Source organism: Anomaloglossus baeobatrachus, chromosome 3, assembly GCF_048569485.1.
Source record: "Anomaloglossus baeobatrachus isolate aAnoBae1 chromosome 3, aAnoBae1.hap1, whole genome shotgun sequence".
NCBI classification, from domain to species: Eukaryota; Metazoa; Chordata; class Amphibia; order Anura; family Aromobatidae; genus Anomaloglossus; species Anomaloglossus baeobatrachus.
Window position 1 is genome coordinate 432910506 of NC_134355.1, and position 6953 is coordinate 432917458.

Genomic DNA, 6953 nt, shown 5'->3' on the forward strand with positions numbered 1-6953 from the left:
GACGGATGGCGACGGATTCCTGCGCGGCGCGTTAATTTTGACGGCCCGAAAAACGTTACATTCTGCGTTGCTCCCCGCTCGGCGGTCAGTCAAAAACGACGGACCGCGACGCAGCGGATGCAACGCAGGGTCATCAGTCGCAATCCGTCACTAATAGAAGTCTATGGGGAAATACAGGATTCCTGCAAAATATTTTGCAGGATTCCGTAATTCCTCAAGGCTACGGATTGTGACTGATGCAAAACACAGGATGTGTGAACTTAGCCTTACTCATTAAACTATGTTTGTACTGAAATTCAGCTGCGTTTGTAATGAGGAAGCCTGTCACGGTTTTATACGGTCTATGGTACATTACATTTCTGACCGATCCTCTTTAGTGATTGAGCAGATCGGTGAGGAAGGTTTCTGCACTATCACAGATACATAGTACTGGGTAGCTGTTTTATAGCTATACAATCCTGTCTCCCTCACTTACTAGCTACAAAAGGTTTAGGGTGAACATTTCTCACCACACACTAATTGTGCTGCTGCTATTATATCAATGTGTAGATTTTAAAAATCTAAAATATATTTCCTAATACTATCCACAAAAAAATCAGGGAAAGTGGGAGGGAACAGTATTTTCATTAGCAAAGGATAAAAAAAAATCTGAAAATGAGTATGACCTTTGGATTTAACAATGAGTAAGCCATTAGCAACTTTAGTCAGGGTTGTCTGAGGGTAATGATGAGAGCAGAAACCATACTGTATACTGTAGATACTAGTAGGGATTAGTTAAAAAAAAAAGTTGCCTAGTGCAATTCAATGATTTTGGCATTTAATACAATGGAAGATATAAGCCTGGCACTTTACTAGTCTTCTCTTTATCGTAATGTGCAACATCATGATGAGGTCACCTCATAAATCTGCTGACATCACTGCAGCGGTGCAGTAGTGGGTAAGAAGTGGCAGATAAGTGCACCATAATAGAGCTGAAGATTCAAAGGATTTTAATGTAGCCAGGGAGGTGGGTAGGGAAATGAGAAGAGAGCGGGGGATAGTGAGAGAGTACAGTATGGGGAGTACAGTATAAGTATGCAAATAAGGAAAGTGGGAAGAGAAGACATAGGATGGAAAGAAGGGGCACAGTATGGAGAAGGGGCAGCATGAGGAGGAGAAGATGTGAAATTACAGTGTGAATAGTGGTATCATGGGGGGCAGTATGAACAGGGGGGCACAGTATGGAGAGGGACCGTATGATGACACACTGAAGATGAAGTGATCATGGGGTGGAAACTAAAGATTGTACAACCTTCAAATGAAAAGAAAATCTGCGGCTCTCACCTTCTGGCAAAAAGAGCTTTTAATGCATTACTCTAAAAACATGTCTCTGAATAGAGACTGCAGTAGTGGGGGAGAGGGAGCAGTCTCCCCCACTACCACAGCTTATATTCAGAGACATGTTTTTAGAGTAATGCAAAAAAAACTCTTTTTATGAGAAGGTGAGTGCTGCAATATTCTTTTCATTTGAAGATTGCTTTCCTCTCCTGGACTGGAATCGTCACCTAAGCACCACCTGTCATCTTCTGTTCCTGCTGGATTGCCCCAGTGCGGTGAGTCATTCCATTTGTTATAGTGCCGAGCTAATGTTTTTTTTCTCTTGATGCACAAAGATGGGATCTCAAGATGGGCAGCATGGAGATTATAACAGCTTGAGGGGAAACAATAGGGGACAGTGGCAGGACAGTTCATAAGGTAGAATGGTGTGCCAGTTATAGTTCATCAGGGGATATGGTGTGGATGCAATCAATATTGTTAAAGCTATAGTTCATAAGAGCAGACAAGGTGACAATTATAGTTCATAAGCGTGGACAGTATGGCAGTATAGTTTATAGGGGGGACAGTGTAACAGTTGTAGATCATAAGGGTGCAAGGTTTGGAGGCATTTTACTGGAGGGCAGTGTGATGGCAATGTACCATAAGAGGGAAAGTGTGGGGGTCATATTTTGTGCACAGAACACAGTGTGGGACAATATTTACTCAGGACAACTGCATGGTCATTTATTTTATTTTTAATGGCATTGTGTCGGGATGTGACGTTGTATCACGTAACCTTTACAGTCAATTAGCAGCCACAGACCACTTGCAGCTTTTAAGGTCGGTCATTTCAGCGGACTTCCAATTTGATGGAATAATGATGAGTTGTAGCCAAGTAGTGGCCACAGGACACGATAATGTCATGTCAACCACTGGGAACACATGCGCAAACATCGCTGGAATGGTGCTATTGTGAAAGGTAAGTATACCTTTTTTATTTTCTATGGTGCCCTGAATTGCTTAATCAAGGGTTTTCCAGTAGTGGACAACCCCTCTCAATTTGAGTATCATTATTTTTATTTATGAGTGAGGGAGCGGCATGTATGTACACTGGAGATCAAAATTAACACAGTTTCCTAAATGTTAAGGTCATTGTGTAGTGCTATATGATTATATCTTAACATGAGTAAACTCGCAGTATTTTAAGCCTATATCATAAATTGAATTTATTCAAAAGCACATAATGAAAATTTTAATGAGATAAATGTTAAAGAACTTAGATCAAAATTAGAGAACACTTTCAGATACCTGCAAGTTAGCCGTGTTAATCTGGCACCTGATGCTAATTTTCTTAATTTTTGTTCCAAAGTGTTTGAAACCCACCGGCAGCAGGTTGTCCAGATGACGGCCAAAGGGGTCAACCTGTCAGCCATAGCAAGAGAAATTGGTCTTTGCAAGTCTGTAATTACGAGAATATTGCATCTATACAACATCACAAACTCTTTCTAATCCTCCAAGAAGGCTGGTCGTCCACGAAAGACAAATGCAAGAGAGGACAGGATAATGTGGAGACTCTCCATGGGTAATCATTTCAACACTGCAGCTGGAATTGCTCAGCAGTTCAGCACTGAACAGGGTAAGGATCTGTCTCGTCAAACATTGTCACGACGCATAAGAGCATTTGGACTGAAAGCCCACTCTGCAGTGACCAAACCTCTCATTAGCAGAATCAAAAGGCTAGACTTACTTTTGGAGAGGAGCATGTTGTGTGGACAGATAAGTGGTCCACAGTTCATTTTAGTGATGAAAGCAAGTTGAATTTATTTGGGTCTAATGGGTAACATTATGTTCCTCAACAAACTGGGGAAAGACTGAACCCAAAGTCTGTTAAGAAGTCAAGGGTGCTTTACACGCTGCGACATCGCTAACGATATATCGTCGGGGTCACGGTGTTTGTGACGCACATCCAGCGTCGTTAGCGACATCGCAGCGTGTGACAGCTAGGAGCGATGATCAACGATCGCAAAAACATCAAAAATCGTTGATCGTTGACACGTCGCTCTTTTCATTAATATCGTTGGTGGTGCATGCCGCTGGTTGTTCCTCGTTCCTGCAGCATCACACATCGCTATGTGTGACACCACAGGAACGACGAACATCTCCTTACCTGCGTCCACCGGCAATGAGGAAGGAAGAAGGTGGGCGGCATGTTCCAGTCGCTCATCTCCGCCCCTCTGCTTTTGGGCGGCTGCTTAGTGACGCCGCTGTGATGCTGAACGAACATCCCCCTTAAAGGAGAGATTGTTCGGTGTCTCCAGCGACGTCGCTAAGCAGGTATGTGCGTGTGACGCTGCCATAGCGATATTGTTCGCTACGGCAGCGATCACCCCCATGATGAAACAGCGATGTGGGCGGGTGCTATCACGCACGACATCGCTAGCTATCGCTAGCGATGTCACAGCTTATAAAGCACCCTTCAGTGAAAGTGGTGGAGGGAGTGTAATGGTTTGGGAAATGTTTCTGTACCAGAAGTTGGACCTCTCATACAGCTACATAGCAGAATGAATGCAAGTGTGTATCAGAAATGTCTTCAACAACACATTGAAACAATGAAATGGCCAGCTATGTTATGACCAAGAAACCCACAACAGTCAAAGAACTGTGGAAGAGACTGGAATAAGAATGGACCAAAAATCATACCAGAACAGTGTGCGAGACTAGTGATGTCCTGTGCACGCAGATGTGCTGAAGTCATTCAAAGGAAAGGCCTGTACACTTCATACTGATTGGTGACTGTTGTTACCGTCAGAAAATTTAGTTATACTCTTTCTCTGTGCTACAGTCATTGTTGTTCTCTAATTATGATCATCACGTTTTGGTCAAAACAAAGTTTTAATGTTGATACATTTTGGCTTTTTTGTAAAACACTGTTTTAGTGGCATGGTGTAACCCTTACAAAAAAAACCCCTTCAAATGTTGAGCAATGTAGATTACTTTGTTTCTGAAAAAAAGCAAGTGATCATACATTGTTCTCTAACCTTGATTTCCAGTGTAGGTATGGTCTGTACAAAGGGATGTAGTCTGAAAAGAGCCATAGTTTCCCTTATGCAAGCAGGGAACCTCTGTTTCTGTGGCTAGAAAATGAGCCCATTACATTGAATGTGCCATTTCACCTTTCCTTGTTTTCTGCAGACTAAATAATAGTCTGAATGAGGCTGGACTCACACGAGCGTATGGCATCCGATGCGAGAGCATCGGATGCGATATGCTAATGTCCCCCGGCTCAGGCTCTGCTGCGAGCGTGAGCCGGGTGTCATGCGACTGTAACCCGATCTTGCGATCGGGTCACAGCTGTGAGGCTGAGTGCAGGCGCTGCGGAGGAGAGGGAGGGGTTAATCCTCCCATCTCCTCCACTGTCAGCCTGTGCGTAGATCGCACTGCACTGGGATAACATCCGAGTGCAGTCCGATGTATCTCTCTTATCCATTCACTTGAATGGGTGCGAGGGATACGGCTCTCGCAGACAATCGCAGCATGCTGCCGCTTTTCTCGCATCCAGAATCTAGATGCGAGAAAAGCTGACCAACAGCTCGCCCTCATTGCCTAACATTGGTCAGAGTGCAATGCGAGAATTTCTCGCATTGCACTCGTCCGATTTTCACGCTCGTGTGAGCGTACCCTAACAGACAGACCTTATTTTACAGTTTGATGTGTAGGAGAAGTAAATATTTTTTTTTTTCACTTGTGAAAAATGGATACAATAAAAATTGCAAAAACGGACATAAGGATCAAAAATTGTCCCAGCACACTGAAAAAAACACATATGAGGAAAAGAAAGGATGTGTGAAATCTGCCTAATGCAAAGAAAAAGTATAAGTATTGTCCAAAGCCACTAATCAACTAATTGTTTTTATTTGCCAAAAGCTTCTGAAAAATAAAAAATAAGGCATCACAGAGCTCCCGATCCTGAAAAATGAGAACTGTACGGGTCTTGGAATATGGCCAAAAAAAATCTCAATTTTGTGGGGACAAACTTGTGAATTTTTTTTCACCACTTAGATAAAAGTAAAACTACACATGTTTAGTATCTACAAACTCGCAGTGACCTGGGGAATCATAACGCCTAGTCAGTTTTACCATATAGTGAATATGGTAAATAAACCCCCCAAAAAACCAATTGTGCAATTGCACTTTTTTTTTAAATTTCACTGCAGTTGGAATTTTATATTCTCATTTTCCAGAACAATATGGGTCAGAATGAATGGCGTCATTCAAAATTACAACTCTTCCTGCAAAAAAAAAATCCCTCATATGGCTATATTGATAGAAAAATACAAAAGTTAACTTGTAAAGTGGCATTGCATATCTCATTCAGTAACCCTCAGAAGGATGGTGATTTTTAAGGACTAAAGGCCGCTTTACACGCTGCGATATCGTAAACGATATCGCTAGCGTGCGTACCCGCCCCCATCGGTTGTACGACACGGGCAAATCGCTGCCCGTGGCGCACAACATCGCACGGACCCGTCACACTACTTACCTGCCTACCGACGTCGCTGTGACCGGCGAACCACCTCCTTTCTAAGGGGGCGGTTCGTTCAGCGTCACAGCAATGTCACAGCAGCGTCACTGAACTGCCGCCCAATAGAATCGGAGATGAGTGGGACGTAACATCCCGCCCACCTCCTTCCTTCCTCATTGTGGGTGGCCGCAGGTAAGGTGAGGTTCCTCGTTCCTGCGGTGTAACACATAGCGATGTATGCTACCGCAGAAGCGACGAACTACATCGTACACCGAGCAGCAGCGATAATCGAGAATAGGGGGGCATGTCACCAATGAGCGATTTTGAACGTTTTTGTGACGATTCAAAAACGCTCATAGGTGTCACACGTAACGACATCGCTAAAACGGCCGGATGTATGTCACAAATTCCGTGACCCCAACAGGATCGCTTGAGCGCGATGTCGCAGCGGGTAAAGCGGCCTTAAGAATTCCATAATACAACCACTCACTTATGTTCTATTCTATTTTTCATGGATAGAACACCGTAGATATGTTATATTTTTTTTCAAGTCATGGATCAAAATCACACTTTAAAAGTCTATGTCGCATTCAAAAATTCAGTCAGCTCACTGATAACATGCTAGTTGCATCCTAGTGCTGTCTTTTTTCATGTTTGTTTCCCAGGGAAAGCTTGAAAAACTTCTAGCAATTTTTTATTTTTATTTTTGCAGACTAGGAAGACTTATGAAGCATACACCCTATACTGACCAAACCATGAAAATGATCACGCACACTGATACAAATTAGTCCATTTTTTTTTTTTAAAGTTAAAGAAAGAAATGGAATTCTTAACGAAGCCTTCTTCATGCTGTGTCCAATTAGCCATCAGCAAAAAATGAGAGAACGAATATAATTTGGTGTGCAATTTTTTTTCTAACGAACTGTTATAGAGATTAATGACTGAGTCTGATCTACAAAAAAAAAGATCAGAAATAGTACGTGCACTAGGTTTTTCTTGGATCTGGAAGATGGGTTTGTTAAACAAATGGATAAGTGAATAGCTCCATTGACTTGTACAGAAGGAAAATAGAAGATGATCATCAGTACCGAACAGCAGCCACTAAACAGTTTGTGGAGCTGTGTTTTCCTGGCTT

General features: G+C 42.7%; 1 long non-coding RNA gene across 1 annotated transcript in view; it reads left to right on the plus strand.

Moving 5' to 3' along the window:
• The first annotated feature begins 2669 nt into the window (after positions 1-2669).
• The window catches only part of LOC142296601 (uncharacterized), a 28910-nt gene continuing 24626 nt past the window's right edge, over positions 2670-6953 (plus strand). Inside the window, exon 1 of the long non-coding RNA XR_012751658.1 lies at positions 2670-2932. This is a non-coding gene — a long non-coding RNA (uncharacterized LOC142296601). The remainder of the gene's footprint in view (positions 2933-6953) is intronic.